This window comes from Mobula birostris, chromosome 2 (assembly GCF_030028105.1).
Source record: "Mobula birostris isolate sMobBir1 chromosome 2, sMobBir1.hap1, whole genome shotgun sequence".
Lineage (NCBI taxonomy): Eukaryota > Metazoa > Chordata > Chondrichthyes > Myliobatiformes > Myliobatidae > Mobula > Mobula birostris.
The window spans coordinates 231,067,827-231,083,915 of NC_092371.1; the positions used below are offsets into that span (position 1 = coordinate 231,067,827).

Consider the following 16,089-nt stretch of genomic DNA (forward strand, 5'->3'; position numbering starts at 1 on the left):
TTGGAAGCTTGAAATTTCCAAATGTTTTTGGAGGGAGGAATATTTCCTTTCATTTGGGAGTCAGGGATATAGAGAATCAATTTAAAATTATCATAGAGTGAATAAAAGTTAAGAGAAACTTCTTCACATGGCAGTCTGTTGCCACCTGAAATGTTTTGTAAACGGTGAAGAGCTGAGATAGAAAAAATGTGTGAAGCAGAAATTTCGCATGGATGATGTGGCCTGATTGTCTGCATCCATCCTATAGCTTCCTATAGCTCTATAGCAGTCGATGGTAGATAATCTACTGGGGACTTTTAAATGACGCTAGTATCGGTGAAATAAATTATATTGGAAGCATTCTGATGGCAACAATTAAGAGCAAGATAACCCATAGAGAAAGCGGCAGATACTTTTGTAAGTGTAGTTAGACAGGCTAGTTAATGTGGGAGATAATTGACTGATACAGCTCAGTGGAGAAAAAACAAATAACAAGGAAAACAAAATACTCAAAGAGTAGATAATCAGAATTAGATTCTTCTTTTATGCATTACGAGTTTGAAGATATTGAAGTAAAAAATAGATAAAGTGAGTAGAGCTGGGTGCTAAGCACACGGTATTGTGCTGCACCTGTGCTGATGGTGATATGGAAGAGATGTTGTTACCAGTCCATACTGACTGGGTCTACAAGTGAGGAAATCAATTTGTCTTCTTTTGCACATTGTTATTTAGTTTTCATAAATTCTATTGTATTTCTTCATTTTTCCTATAAATGCTGACAAAAAGATGAATCTCAGGGTAGTGTATGGTAACATAAATGTACTTTGATCATAAATTTACTTCGATCTTTGTACTTTGTTGATTTGTTCATGACATGGACTGATATTCAATGCAGGATTTGACACCGTTCTTCTTGTTTCATATCAAGCACTGCTTTACGCATAAGTTAGGGATGAAGATGCTGAAGAGCTAAAGGTACTTTTGATCTTGTCACTCTTTTCCTGCTCTGAGTATCTTCCTTGGAAAAGACAGACGTCTGCCCTTAACATGGCCTAAGGAGAAGTGCAGACTGTTGGGTTCTGGCTACCAGTATTGAGCCACAGGGTTGCTCCATTTTCAATAAAAGTATATCAAAAGATTAGAAAGGATATCAGAAGATTTTTAATGTTTCAAGAAATTGTGCTGATTAACTGAATATACTCAAACCATTTTTTTTTTCACTCATTCATCATGAAATGAAAGTTAAAAATTCTGCCAAGGGGAAGAGAGAAAAAACAAACACTGTGTTGATGCCAGTAATAAATAAGAAATTTCAGGATGGAGAGATAAAGGATATTGCAATGTTAATAAGCTACCATGTAATTCTAAGCTTTTTAGCTTAAGCTATTTTCCAGTTCTGATGTCAATCCCTTCAGTGAAAGAAACCTTTATGATAGAGCACCTGTCCCGATTTAACATTTAACCCGCAAATATTGTTCAATGAGAACTCAGAATCTTTCATCTCTTTCTGCTTAATCCGGAAATGCCAAAAGTATAAAACCACATATGAGGTTAGCACTATTTAGACAAATTTATTGATGGATTTAGTTATATACAGAAACTAGCAGGTATGTATATCAAGGCACAGAAACAGCGCATTACACGAAAGAATAAGCCGGAATTACTTCAGCTGAGAAACCCTTTGGAACATATTTCTTACAAAGTTTGATAAATGACATGACTTTAGAAGGTGAAACAGACTTGTCTTACGATCATCTTACCTAAACGTGATCTTGTATTTGGGTGATACGAATTCCAGTTCAACTTAATCTGCTGCTAAAACCATAACTAAGCAACTACAGTTGTGACATATGCCATATATTATTTCCTATAGCTACCTTGAGATAAATAAATAGGCTAAAAGTGGAATGCTTCTTACAGATCGTGATGTGAGCTGATAATGTGGGCCCATTACCAGTTCGGACATACTGTATATCTCCATTAATGGCTTTGCATTTGGCTAGATTGGAATGTATACTGCACTGTCCATCAATCTGCGTAATGGTAGCGTTTCCAATCAGCTTCCAGCTAACAGATAACTTTTGATAATTAATACTTTAGTAAATCAAACCCTTTAAAATAGGTATTTCTCACTGGATACAACTTGATGATAAAGTTATTGCTTCAAATGAGCGAGGCTACCTGGAGATATCACTGCTAAAAACCCAATTTATTAAAAGTTCATTTTACCATGACTATTCTGTCTTAAAATAAACAACAAAACAATTTCAAGCAACACACATAAAAGTTGCTGGTGAATGCAGCAGGCCAGGCAGCAACTCTAGGAAGAGATGGGGTCTCGGCCCGAAATGTTGACTGTACCTCTTCCTAGAGGTGCTGCCTGGCCTGCTGCGTTCACCAGCAACTTTTATGTGTGTTGCTTGAAATTCCAGCATCTGCAGATTCCCTCGTGTTTGTGTTTACAAAAACAATGTCAAGTTTGTTCCAATTTGTTTCTGTCAATAAAATCAACTGAAGAATACTGCCCCTCAGAGATGCAAAGAATTCACATATTTTGTTGGGCACTCTACCAGGCAATTTCTCCTGTTTGATATTTGCTGCATGAGACCTTTACTGGCCCAGGCTTGAGTGATCTTCTTTTGTTCTGAGGAACACCAGTCTTTAAATAATGGTTAATACGAGGTGTCTCCCTTCCTCTCCAACTCTATTATAGTATGCTGTCTGACCTGCGTCTACCGGGTGATGTATTCTCACAAGTGCTTCCATGTGCATACTCCTGTCTTTTTACAGGACAAACTGACAAGGTTTACAGTGAAGTGTGGATGGCTGCAGATCAACAACTGGTTTATTTGTACATGTAATACAGTAATTTTGGCCTTCATGGAGCAGTTCAATAAGTTTCCATCTGCCCCTTGGAAGACATAAAAAAACAAAGTTTGTGACCCTGCATATCTGTCATGAGCAAATCTCACTTACAAGATGGAATTTACTGGAGCATTTATTAATTTTTCCTGTGTATGCACAGGCAAGACACCTCTGAGCCCACTGTAGATAAGAATTTCCAGAGAATATTGTCTGTCAAAATCAGTAACACTACTCCTGACTTATTTGGCTGTGTAGTGTCTAAAGTACAGGAAGCTGGTTATGGTTATTGAAAGGCAATCATATCAAACCCCAAAGTATCCCACATTTGATCCTAGGGGAAATGTCCCAGAACAAACCATAGGCAGCTACTTTATCAATGACTACTCCTACATATTGGCAATGAGGATGATTTCTGATCATTGCAACCTGTTCAGTTCTTATATTCAATTTATCAGATATTCAGATAGTATTTGACCTGTATGCACAAAGACCTGGATACCATGATGCTTGGTCTGATAATTAGCAAGTAAAATTCATGTCATACATGTGATCAAGAACACTACAATTTTCAAATACTGTAAAACTCATGTTGTCAGATGCATATATATAGTGAATTCTGGTTAATTGGGACTCATTGGGACCAGTACATTTTGACCCAATTTAGCTGCTGCCCCAATTAGACAAATGTACACGGAAATTTTTTAAAAGGTATAAAAAAAGGCAAACTACCATCTAACTGAGTAACAAATTACATACCTAAATAAAATACAGAACAAAGCAGAACACCACTAATACTATTACAATAGAAAATTACAGTGTATTAGTTTCTAATAGTTATTGACAAAGGAATTCATTCAGTGTACGCTGATGTGTTCTTTTGATTGGCTAAATGGTCACTGAGATCTTTAACCTCTTGCTTTGGCAGTCTGAGGTACCCTCCTGTTTCAAGCAGGCTTCAATTATGCCAGTGCCCAAGAACAGCATGATGACCTGCCTCAATGACTATTGCCCAGTTGCACAGTGATGAAGTGTTTTGAGAAGTTGGTGATGAAATGTATCAGCTCCTGCCAGCGAGGTGACTTGGATCCATAATTTGCCAACTGGAGCATCAGGTCCACAACAGGCCTGCAACATCTGGACAGCACAGATGTATATAGTATCAGGTTGCACATAGCATTAGGTTGCCGTTTATCCACTACAGTTCAGCATTGAATATCATCATCCCCTCAAGCTTGAAGACCTTGGTCTCAATACCTTCTTGTGCAACTGGATCCTCGATTTCCTCACTTGCAGACCCCAGTCAGTTTGGATGGCAACAACATCGCCACCACTGGTGCACTCTAGGCAGGGCTGTGTGCTTTGCCCCCTGCTCTACTCGCTTTATACTTATGCTGTGTGGCTAAGTACAGCTCTTATGCCAGAGTCAAGTTTGCTGACGTTGGGGGCCGAATCAAAGGTGGTGATGATTCAGGATATAGGAGGGAGGCTGAAAATCCGACTGAGTTGTGTCATAATAACAACCTGTCACTCAATGTCAGCAAGACTAAGGAACTGATTTTGAACTTCGGGAAAGGGAAACAAGAGGTCCATGACCCAGTCCTCATCGGAGGATTAGAGGTCGACAGGGTTAGCAACTTTAATTCCTGTGTTTTACTATTTCAGAGGACCTGTCCTGGGCCCAGCATGTAAGTGCAATTGTGAAGAAAGCACAGCAGCACCTCTACTTCCTTAGGAGTTTGCTGAGATTTGGCATAACATCTAAAACTTTGACAAACTACTATAGGTGTGTAGTAGACAGTATATTGACTGGCTGCTTCACTGACTGGTATAGAAACACAAAAGCCTTTGAAAGGAAAATTCTACAAAAAGCAGTGGATTCAGCCCAGTACGTCACCAGTATTTCCTCCCAACCACTGAGCACATCTATATGAAATGCTGTCGTAGGAAAGCAGCATCCATCATCAAAGCTCCTCACCACCCAGGTCATGCTCTCTTCTCACTGTTACCATTAGGTAGAAAGTACAGGAGCCTCAGGACTCGCACTACCAAATTCAATAACAGTTACTACCCCTCAACCATCGGGTTCTTGACTAAAAGGGGATAAATACACTCATCTTCACTTGCCCATCATTGATAAGTTCCGAAAACCAATGATCTCACTTTCAAGGACTATTTATCTCATTGTCTCAAGTTCTCATTATTTATTGCTGTTTATTTATATGTATATTTACACAGTTTTTTCTCTTCTGCACTCTGGCTGATCTTTAATCGATTTTGTTAAAGTTACTATTCTATAGATTTGCTGAGAATTCCCAGAATAAAGTGAATCTCAGAGTTGTATATACTAACGTATATGTGCTTTGATAATAAAATTACTTTGAATTTTGAACTTTGAAAATCAGCGTAGACTCCTAGCGCAGATAATGGACTGCCTTACTGCAGTCAAAAACAGCAATTTTGCTGTTTTGAATTGTCTTACTGCTTATTTCTCACCAATATCAGTCACAAAATTGCTGCTTTTTGAACACAGACACATGCAATTGGTGTATCAAAACAGTTCACTCTAAGCATGGTGTAATGCCTACAATACAATGCTTTTGACGATTGCATCCTCCACATCTTCATTTTCATTGTAACATTCAAGATGATTATTGATACCTTCAAATTCTTTGTAGTTCCTAAATTGCTAAAGTAGTAAAATCATTTCATTTTAACTCCTGGCTATTTCTTTTCTGACATGTCTACTCTTGAATGCTTGAAACCACACTGAGCAAAATAATTCTGAATTGTCTTACTGCTTGTTTCTCACCAATATCAGTCACAAAATTTAAACACGAGGAATTCTGCAGATGCTGGAAATTCAAGCAACACACATCAAAGTTGCTGGTGAACGCAGCAGGCCAGGCAGCATCTCTAGGAAGAGGTACAGTTGACGTTTTGGGCCAAGACCCTTCATCATGACTAACTGAAGGAAGAGCTAGTAAGAGATTTGAAAGTGGGAGGGGGAGGGGGAGATCCAAAATGATAGGAGAAGACAGGAGGGGGAGGGATGGAGCCAAGAGCTGGACAGATGATTGGCAAAAGGGATATGAGAGGATTATGGGACAGGAGGCCCAGGGAGGAGGAAAAGGGGGAGGGGGGGAAAAACCAAAGGATGGGCAAGGGGTATAGTCAGAGGGGCAGAGGGAGAAAAAGGAGAGAGAGAGAAAGAACGTGTGTATATAAATAAGTAACAGATGGGGTACGAGGGGGAGGTGGGGCATTAGTGGAAGATAGAGAAGTCAATGTTCATGCCATCAGGTTGGAGGCTACCCAGACGGAATATAAGGTGTTGTTCCTCCAACCTGAGTGTGGCTTCATCTTTACAGTAGAGGAGGCCGTGGATAGATATATCAGAATGGGAATGGGATGTGGAATTAAAATGTGTGGCCACTGGGAGATCCTGCTTTCTCTGGCGGCCATTTTTGATCTCCTCCTTCCCCTCCCACTTTCAAATCTCTTACTAGCTCTTCTTTCAGTTAGTCCTGACGAAGGGTCTCGGCCCGAAACGTCGACTGTTCCTCTTCCTAGAGATGCTGCCTGGCCTGCTGCGTTCACCAGCAACTTTGATGTGTGTTGCCTCAGTCACAAAATTGCTGTTTTATGAACACAGACACATGCAGTTAACATATCAAAACTGTTCACTCTAGGCATGGTCTAATGGCCACACAATTGCAGGTGACTGACACTAGTTAGAAACTGTTCAGCAACAATCTTCTGTCCCAATTAAGCGGCATGGTGTGTATGTATGTATAATGTATGTGTATATATAATATAAATTCATATTATATATATAAATAATTTCTGCAATTTGTCTTCTTTTGCACATTTGTTGTTTGTCAGCACATTTTTCATAAATTTCTTTATTTTTTGTAACCGCCTGCAAGAAAATGAATCTCAAATTGTATATGGTAACATATATGTGCTTTAATAATAAATTTGCTTCAAATTTGATAGGCATCAGCAGTCCAAAGTAAGAGAGACATCACTTAATATCCTTGACATTCGACATCATTACCATCAACAAAACTCCTTCATAAACACCTTGAGGTTATCAACACTAACTTAACTTGAAACTCTAAACTTTGTCTATGCTGCTTAAATGATGATAGATTGAAAACTCTTGGTGTTCAAAGCACCTGGATAAACTTTGAATGTGAATCATTGGAAGTTAGCAAGTAAGGTACAGCAGGCAATCAGAGAGGCAAACTTTGTTGCAAAAAATTTAAGAGTAGAGATAGCTTACTGATTATAAATGGCTCTGGTGATTATAGAATATTGTGTACAAGATGGTTTTTATTAGCTAAAGAAAGATACATTGATAATAGAAGTGCAGTTAAAGTTTGCCAGTAATTTTTAGAGTAGCAGATTTGTCACGTGAGGAGAGATTAATCAGGTAGATGATTTCACTGAAATGTACAAAATGCTGAAGGAGCTTCCTGGTAACTGCAAAGCTGACATTTCACCTGTCTGGAGTGTCTGGAATCAGGGTTCACTGTTGCACAATTACAGACCAATTGGGGTATCTCTGAGATGTACATGAAACTTTCTATCATAATTTTAGCTTTATCTAAAAGTCTTACAATAAGAAAATGTCTGTTATTGTCAGAAGTAGCCATAGTTGTGAATATATGCCTGCCTGTCTTTCTATTATTCAAAATTAGACTATGATCAGAAGACATAAGAAAGTATTCATCACACTTCAATGTACTGAGTAAATAAAATATACATGAAATTCTTGTTTACTAAAGTACTGTCTTTATTAAAAGAACAATCAACACAATGATGATGCCTCACAATATCAAACAATAATGACAGGAAAATTGTCAATGAGCGAATAAGTGATCTATCAATCATTCAAACAATGATCGGAAAGGGAAAGATGAAGAAGCAACTAATGCCATCAAAATGAATCACTTGAAATCACCTAAAGTCTCATCAAATATTGCATTTTAAAAATATGTAATTCTCAGAGTAATCAATAAGATTAGTCATGAACTAATATGTCTAGAGACTAGTGAGGTACAGCTAGAAATGTTTTTTCTAAGTACGGTACTTCTAATAGAGGGTAAGCTGACTAATGTCAGTGTTCTCTGCCAGGCCAACATCAAGATTCTAATTGCACTAACTGAAATCCAGTGTGCAGGCAATTTTGTTCATATTCTTGCTACTCTCCTCCAAATTTTACCATTGCAATTGATTTCCAGAAGGACAAAGGAAATGTTTTAAAAACATTCTCACAGCTGCTATTTTTTTTTTTAAAAATGTAATTATTCTCAATACTTAATGGAAATCCCTGACCTCTAACCACATAAGATGGATAAAGAAGGCACTGGGCATCTTAAGTGTCTTCAGGAGAAGCATGAGGAAGTTAAGCAAAAATAGTGGCTGGGTATATGATGCAAAGACGAGGAAATCTGCAGATGCTGGAAATTCAAGCAACACACACATAATGCTGGTGGAAGGGTCTCAGCCCGAAACTTCGACTGTACTTCTTTCTATAGATGCTGTCTCGCCTGCTGCGTTCCACCAGCATTTTGTGTGTGTGGCTGGGTATGTGAGCTTCCTTAAATGAGTTATACAAGCTGCAATGATTTTCTAAGCTTATGGGAAGCTTATCCCCACTCAAGTTTGATATTATTTTCAGAGTTCCATCACATTTCTGTCCAAGACAAAATTTCCCTGAGTCCAATCAGTCTGGTTAATAAGGTTGTCAATAACACTTTGAAACCATTACTGCGCCATTAATATCAGGTGAACATCAGTCCCATTGGCTTTAATGTCATTTACTGAAGGGTATTGTGTTCTCCTTGTGCCAAATCAACATTACCAATTGTATTATTTATTGGTTCATTTAATTAAAAGTGATGAATACTACTAAAGTACTGTTGCCTGGAAATTTGTTTGATGTCTTCTGTGGTTTACATATAAAAATGGATTTAACCCAGAGGATATCAGTGGTTCAGATCAGTCAGTCATCAAATTTTCAGGTCACTCCCTCTTGTGAGTCACTCTTGCTGTCTGACATAATATCCACTTCAGAGCATACAGATCATATCATTTCCTGTGTAACACTATTTTTGATCACTGCAGGAAGACTTGAACCATGTAGTTCAGCGGCCGTGGATTATATAGTTTTGGAGACACGATTTGTGAGGTAATTCTAGGACAACATGATCTTAATTCCATAGCGTTGAACCCAATTCCCCAAATATGCTCCCAAACTGTTGTCCTTCCCCACACTCCATAAAACATAGCAAGTTACTCGAATGTTACTGGCACCAACCTCTCCCTCTCCACATGATCTGGCATTCTGATTCCCTTTTCTTCCGCCCATATGAGATACTGTCCAGAGTTTCTCCTCTTTTTCCATATTTCCCCAATTCCTCCTACCATTCCACAAAACGATATTGTGATTCCTACATTTTCTGTACTATCATACTGATTCCCCTCCCATTCAACGATATCCCGTTTCCCCCACTCCTCACATGAAATTCATTCTATTCCCCCTCCCTCTATGGATTATTGTTCCTATTCACCCTCCATAAAATGATGTCCCAGTTCTTACTCCAGAGTGTCATCCCAACCACACTCTGTACACTGTGTCATTCTGATTTCCATCTGCCTTGCCATATAAAGTTGGTCCAATTTACACTTTCCTCTTCACCTCAAGCTCAACTAGCCTTAAATCTCTCTGTTCTCTTGATACCATGGTTTCCTGTCACCCAGTCTCCGTCCTGATGCACCATCTCTTCTGCCAATCCCTCAGCCCTACCACTAGTGTCGCTCTCTGAGAATCATCACCTTGATGTGGTGGAGAGGCTTGTGAGATCCTAAGATTCTGAGAGCTATGCCATTTGCTGTTTAGCCATCTGGTGCTTAGCTCCTTGATGGCTGTAAGATCAAGGGGGAGATTCCAGACATAAAGAAATCCAACCAAGACCTCAGCAGTGGAGCTAGCAGGAGATGATGACACATCTTAGTGGGAGTGAATTTAGAGAAAGGCTACAGCAGAGAAGGGTTCCCAGTTACCTTGCATTCCATGCCACTAGACCCAGAACCTGATCTGTTAAGGACCGTGAGGTGGCTGTCCGAGCATCAGCCTCCCTGCATTAAACAAAGTCATGCACAAGCATTCTCCATTAAGGGAATCCAACCTGCAAGAACATTTTGATCATGGCAATTGACCCAGCCACCTGAAGACCCAACAACTTACAATCCCTTAGGGGAACATCATACTTGACTGGAATGATTGCACTACTATTACCAGTACCATCTTGTCTTCCTTGTCGATCGATGAGCAGAACAGCCCTTGCTCCCTCATCCACAACCAGCAGACCTGCTTTTGTCCTTTTTTCCATGACCATACCTGTGACTGTACTCACAGCCAGTGGAAAAGTCAGGCACTTATTTCTTAAGTTGTTTCTACTAGGTGAATATTCATTCTTTATTTATGTGGATGAACTTGAATTATTGTGTTACATAATTTTACTGTGTTGCTCCTTTATGTATCAACTGTATTCAGACATTTGCTCCATCAAAACAAATTTGAGATATGTTACTTTGTGTTACAACTTCTTTTGAAATACTTGATGGTAAATATTTCAAAGGTTGTGGGAAGTGGAAACATCACTTTCTAAGCCAAAAAAAAATCATCTGTTGCTTCAAAAACCAATTCCTTCATCTTGCTGACGTTAAGAGATAGGTTATTGTCTTCGCACTATGCCACCAGGTTCTTAATTTCCTCTCTGTACTCAAACTCATCATTACCTGAGATACGGCCTACAATTGTTGTGTCATCTGCAAACTTATATATTGAGTTTGATGGAAACTTGGCTACACAATCATGGGTGTACAGTGAGTACAGCCGGGGGCTGAGTACACAGCCTTGTGGGGCACCGGTGCTCAGAGTGATTGTAGAGGAGAGCTTGTCCCCTACTTTTACAGCCTGGGTCCTGTCTGTGAGGAAGTTGAAGATCCAGCTGCAGATTTGAGTGCTAAGGCCCAGGTTCCGGAGCTTAGGAATCAGTTTATTTGGAATGCTGGTATTAAAGGCAGAGCTGTGGTCAATGAAAAGGAGCCTTACATATGCATCTTTATTCTCCGGGTGTTCTAAGGAGGAATGTAGGGCCAGAGAGATAGCATCTGCCATTGACCTGTCGCTCCGGTAGGCGAATTGCAAAGTGTCGAGGTTGACCGGTAGGCTGTGGTTAAGTTTTAATTTCATATAAGAATGTTAAGGGGAATACAGGGCCCTGGTGGAGGACTTCGTCAAATGGTGTAAGCTGAATCACCTGCAGCTCAACATCAGTGAGACAAAGGAAATGGTGATGGACTTTAAGAAAACTATGCCTGCACTGCTCCCTGTACTATTGATGGTGAGGACCTACAAGTACCTGGGGATGCACCTGGATGACAAACTTGAGAGAAGCACCAACACTGAGGCTGTGTACAAGGGCTAGAGTCACCTCTATTTCCTGAGGAGACTGAGGTCCTTTGGAGTATGCAGGCCTCTCCTTCGCATGTTCCACCAGTCTGTTGCTGCAGTACAATACGCAGTGGTGTGCTGGGGAAATGGCATCAACACAGGTGACGCCAACAGGCTCAATAAACTGATTAGAAAGGCTGGCTCTATTATAGGAGACAAACTGGACACAATGGCAGCTGTGGTAGAACAAAGGACCCTACAGAAAATCCTAGCAATTCTGGACAACGTTTCTCACCCTCTGCATGCCATCTTGGTTGATCAGTGGAGTGCCTTTTGTAGTAGACTAAGACAACTACACTGCTCCAAAGAGCACTATACGAGGTCATTCTTACCCTCAGCCATTAGGCTCTATAATGAGTCAACCTAGAGCAGGGAAAGTGATGACCCCCTCCTGATAGATTGTTTGCGGTAACTTATTTTTTATTCTTCTACTTCTCTTCTAATATTTATACCTGTACACTTGTAATGCTATTGTGACAGTATAATTTCCTTTGGGATCAATAAAGTACCTATTTATCTAATTGATGTTGTACTTTCATAATGGAATCAAGTTTCTATTTCAGATTGATGGATTTCTCATACTACATAAAGGCACTTGCTCCACTGACTTGGGATCATCTCCAAGGATCCACGGAAACGCAGAAATGGACCTCCCGTTGCAACCGATCTTTCAGGTCAATGACACCAAAAATAAGCGATCACCACTGAAAAGGCGAAGTTTACCTGGAGTGACAGCGTTTACTCAGAACTCAGGAGATCTGTGGCTCAATTCATTTACTCCAGAATCCCTGCAATCTGGTATCACTCCAAAATTTTTGCGATCCCAAAACCAGGAAAATTTCTCAATGATCGCACAAGACAGGGAATTAAAAACATCAGAGCTGTCCCTTAATCAGATAAAATAACGTTAGAAAACAAAATCCTAAATATTCATGCAGTCTTTAGACAGGATTTTGCACTTAATCTGCGTTCCAGTTTTTATAGTCATTTTTTTTTTACATTTTATTCTGCATTATTATTTATTGAGAGTTACAGCGTGGAACAGGGCTTCCGGCACAACGAACGGCTCCGTCCAGTAACTGACTTATTTAACACTAGCCTAATCACAGGGCGGGTGTCAAAATCATTGTTCCGATGCGTCTAGTGTTAGTCACTATCGCTTTTCAGCTTCCACCGCTGGCTAGCGACCTTGCGAAAAGGAGATCTGAATGTGTAGGTCTCTCTCCGCCAGTATATAGCCTCTTGCACAGCAAGCCTCATGTCTGGCGACACGTGGAACTGAACTCCCTTTCGGACTCAGGCTGAACTACAGAGAACAGGGAGGGGGTCTGGCCCCTGCACGCGTAGCATGCAAGCCCACCGCTGTGTGGACGTGCCCTGGTGCTCGTGAACCAGATCCCCAGCTATAGGTAAATAGCCCCACTGCGTTATAGGCAGCCTCGGGAGAGACGAAGGTTATGGGAGTAAACCCAGACAACAAATCCGGAGAGGGGCCCCCGAGGCGGCTGGAATTCATTGAACTTCCTTCCAGCACCTCCTGCAGCCAAGTTGGTGCCAATCGTAATAAGCTTTCACGAGCTTTCCTTTGGACTGCATTGGGGAGGCCGAGAGCGGATCTTGACGACTGGGCACCTCAGGATCTTCATAGCTTCTGTACAGGCTTGTGATGATGATGATGACCATCAGCCACTGTCCTTCGAGGCAGACGGATGGCAGACCACCACCACCAATCACAGAACAATTTACAAAGGGAAATTAACCTGCAGTACCGACTACACCCACCCAATCTTTAACTCGGGTACTCTTTTCACCGAGGCTACTTCATCTACCCAGCGTTTCCAGTATAGCGGATTTTGTTCTGTATTTTCCTATTGTAAAGCCTGCTTTCCCACTGGCATGCTATTCACTGAAGGTCCCCGGCTACTTTTTAAGACCACAGTGAACTAGCCCGTCGGTTTTGATGGTGGCTGCCCGCCGGCATTTCGGTTCTTAAACACGAGAAAGTCTTCAGATGCTGATAATCCAGAGCAACACACACAAAATGCTGGAGGAACTCAGCAGGTCAGGCAGCATCTGAGGAAAAGAGTACAGTGGAGGTTTCGGGCCCAGACCCTTCAGGAGGACTCTCATGTTTACTTTGTTACATGAAGCTTTTAAATTGCCAGGATTCGCAACATAAAAGTACACTCACATCGCACGTTTGTATCGCTCTCTCTAATGAATCACAGAATAATAACTTGCTTGTACAGTTGAAGTAATAAACTGTCTCTCGGTGGTGAGGGCGGTAGTATAGCGTTCTTCCGCCAGTGGACGGGGGAGCCGGGCTAGGCAAGAAAGCCCCTCAATTATTGTCAAACAGGAGAAAATCCGCAGATGCTAGAAATCCAAACATCACACACAAAATGCTGGATGAACTCAGCAGGCCAGGCAGCAACTATGGAAAAGAATACAGTCGATATTTCGGGCTGAGGCCCTTAAGAGGGACTGGAGACAGAAGTATGGGGACTAGAGTTAAAAGGCCGGGGAAAGAGGCAGAATCACAAGGTGATAAGTGAAACGGGGGGGGGGGGTGAACTAAAGAGCTGGGAAGTTGATTGGTGAAAGAGATACAGGGCTGGAGATAATAGGAGAGGACAGAAGGCCATGGAAGAAAGAAAAGGGGAAGGAGCACCGGAGGGAGGTGACGGACAGGTTAGGAGATGTGAGAGAAGGAAATGGGAATGGGGAATGGTGGGGGGGGGGTGATTACAGAAAGTTCGAGAAATCGATGTCCAAGCCATCAGGTTGGTGGCTAACCAGACGGAAAATAAGGTGTTAGTCCTCCAGCTTGATTGTGTGGCCTTATCATGACAGTAGAGGAGACCATAGACAGTCACATTGAAATGGGAATGGGAAAAGAAATTAAAATTGGTGGGCATGGGGAGATCCCCCCACCTTTTCTGGCGGGCCGAGCGTAGGTGTTCAGCGAAGTGGTCTCCCCAATCTACGTCGGATCTCACAGACATAGAGAAGGCCACATTGGCAGCACCGGATACAGTAGATGACCCCAACAGACTCACAGCCGAAGTGTTGCCTCGCCTGGATGGACTGCTTCGGGCCTTGGATGGTAGTAAAGGAGGAGGTGTAGAGGCAGGTGTAGCGCTTGTCCCACTAGTAAGTATGTGTCAGGAAGGAGGTCGGTAGAGAGGGACGAATGGACAAGGGAGTCGCGTAGGGAGCGATCCCCGCGGAAAGCAGAAAGTGGGGGGGGGGAGAAGCCCTTCGTGGTGGGTTCCCTTTGCAGATGGTGGAAGTTACGGAGTATTATCTGAGTATTATCTGCTGGATGTGGAGGCTGGACCCAACGTCCGTTGGAAGACCGCTTCGCCGAGCGCCGTCCGTCAGGAAAGTGGCATCTCCACATGGCCACCCATTTTAATTCCACTTCCCATTCCGACATGTCAATCCATGACCTCCTCTACTGTCACAATGAGGCTACACTTCGGTTAGAGGAGCAACACCTTATATTCCGTCTGGGTAGCCTCCAACCTGACGGCATGAACATTGACTTCTCAAACTTCCGCTAATGCCCCCGCCCCCTTTACAATTCCCCATTCCCCTTTCCCTCTCTCACCTTATCTCCTTACTTGCCCATAGCCTCTCTCTGGTGCTCCTCCCCTTTCTTCCACGGCCTTTTGTCCTCTCTTACCAGACTACCTCTTCTCAGCCCTGTATCTCTGCCACCAATCAACTTCCCAGCTCTTTACTTCACCCCTCTCCCCTCCTGGTTTCACCTATCTCCTGGTGTTTCTTCCTCCCCTCCCCCCATCTTCTCACTCTGACTCCTCATCTTATTTTCTCCGGTCTTGATGAAGGGTCTCGGCCTGAAACATTGACTATCTGTTCATTTCCATAGACGCTGCCTGGCCTGCTGAGTTCCTCCAGCATTTTGTATCTGTCCCCTCAATTATTGTAGAAGTTTTCCAGCCCAGGAACTAGTTGAATGGCAACAGTCCTATCGGATTTAAGGAGGTAATGCATTGGCTATGAATACAAGTGTGAATGACGTCGCACGGGTTATTCTTGTAAATAATTTTATTACTGAATAAAGTTTATTTTGACAAAAATAAGCCATTTCTGGATTCGGCTAGCTGTTGCTCACATACAGAACTCCCAGTACTATTTATGCCAGCATACACTGTCTCCTGATTTGTCACAACGTTTTGTATTACTTGGACTGTGTTTTGCGAAGATAAGAAAAAAACATGCAATGACCCTGTATTATCACAGGAATATGGTCAAAGGTCACCCAAGGTAACTTAAATGTCTCGCACAGAGATAACAGGACACGATATAACCAAAATTGTAACACGTACATTTTAATTGCACACTGGCAGCACATAATTAGCTTGTATGGCAAAATTAAAGGACAATGTAACCCCCTTTTCCGGTAATGTTGATGGAAGAAACAAAAATACCCTCTGTGTTACACCATCTCCAAGAGATAAAATCGCAAGCTTATGATCGGCAAGTTAGTTGTTCTAACCTGCATCAGATGACTCAGGTGAATGTGTTCTGGGCTGAAGTTCGCGACTGATCTTTTGCCAAACGTAGGAATGGACTGTAAGCTGTCCGCATAATATTTATATTGAGCTGTGAGCGAAACATATTGGCAAAACCGTTCGCACCAAGTGACCTGTTTTGACTAATAGACGTGCCAAGTATCGAATATAGAAGCG

General features: G+C 41.7%; 1 long non-coding RNA gene across 1 annotated transcript in view; it reads right to left on the minus strand.

The window, feature by feature from the left end:
- LOC140194129 (uncharacterized) overlaps nt 1–16,089 on the minus strand; it is a 29,560-nt gene that overhangs the window by 11,682 nt on the left and 1,789 nt on the right. The window lies entirely within an intron of this gene.